Source organism: Trachymyrmex septentrionalis, unplaced genomic scaffold (genome assembly GCF_001594115.1).
Source record: "Trachymyrmex septentrionalis isolate Tsep2-gDNA-1 unplaced genomic scaffold, Tsep1.0 scaffold62, whole genome shotgun sequence".
In the NCBI taxonomy this organism is placed as follows: Eukaryota; Metazoa; Arthropoda; class Insecta; order Hymenoptera; family Formicidae; genus Trachymyrmex; species Trachymyrmex septentrionalis.
In genome coordinates this window covers 1314091-1315099 of record NW_017305800.1, presented here as the reverse complement: position 1 = coordinate 1315099, position 1009 = coordinate 1314091, and the positions used below count along the sequence as shown (strand labels likewise).

At 33.9% G+C, this 1009-nt stretch overlaps 1 protein-coding gene across 1 annotated transcript in view; it reads right to left on the bottom strand.

The window, feature by feature from the left end:
* The window catches only part of LOC108752975 (acid sphingomyelinase-like phosphodiesterase 3a), a 45037-nt gene that overhangs the window by 38228 nt on the left and 5800 nt on the right, over positions 1–1009 (bottom strand). The window lies entirely within an intron of this gene.

The following is a 1009-nucleotide window of genomic DNA, read 5'->3' as shown; positions in this document are numbered from 1 at the left end:
CTCTCTCTCTCTCTCTCTCTCTCTCTCTGTCTCGCTCTTTCTTTCGCTATTTCTGCATTAAATATTAACGAGATTGAAAGTGTCGTGTATCCATCGTTAATCTGAAACTCAAATTAATCACAAGAATCGGGTTTCCATCTCGAGAATCTTCGTCGGCGTGAATGCTGATATAATGCAGAATAATATAATAATTCGAAAAATGTTTCTTCAGTTCTCGACACTACTTTGCTGCACGAGATGAAATAATCTCTAAATGTCTCTCTAGAAACAAAAGCGACGTCTGTTGCTCTGACAAGCGCAAACGGATTACCACACCGTGAGAACGTTGCGTTCGCAAGTGATAAGTATCGTTCGTAAAAGACTTACTGAAGACACAATACGATGATACTGCAGTATAGAAATCTAAATTGGCCGTAGACTGAACACATAATAACGCTTGTAAAAATGGATTTCAATTTCGAGGAAATTAAATTTTTAATTTTAAGTTAATTTAATTAATTTTAAATCTCCTTTATCTTTTGATTAACACTTTAATCTCTAACGAGACTATATAAAGTCTAATCTTCGCAAAGATTAAAATATGTTATAGTAAATTTATTTTACGAAACTTGACAATGAACGTTTATTAAGTGTAACCTACGCTTTCTGTTCCGTAGAAATTAGATTATACATTTACCTAATTGCTCATAAACTCGGATAGTTGATAATAAAAAGAATAAAATAAAACTCTAACTATTCTTTTTAATAATTTCTATTTCTTTCGTGCGTTAGGTTTATCAGTTTTATAGAATGGAATCTCGCAAAATTCTTTTAATTCCATTTGTATGGCAGTTTCCACAGAACCTGCAGGCACGTCAACCTGCCACCACATGAGTCCCTTGATGATGACAAAAGCGATGCCTGTGAAACACTATAGCATAGTCGATCCTTCCTCAAAAAGCGAGTGTTGAATTCGAGCTGCACTCTTCTCTTCTGAGTTTATATACTTGTAACAGTATTCTATATATAA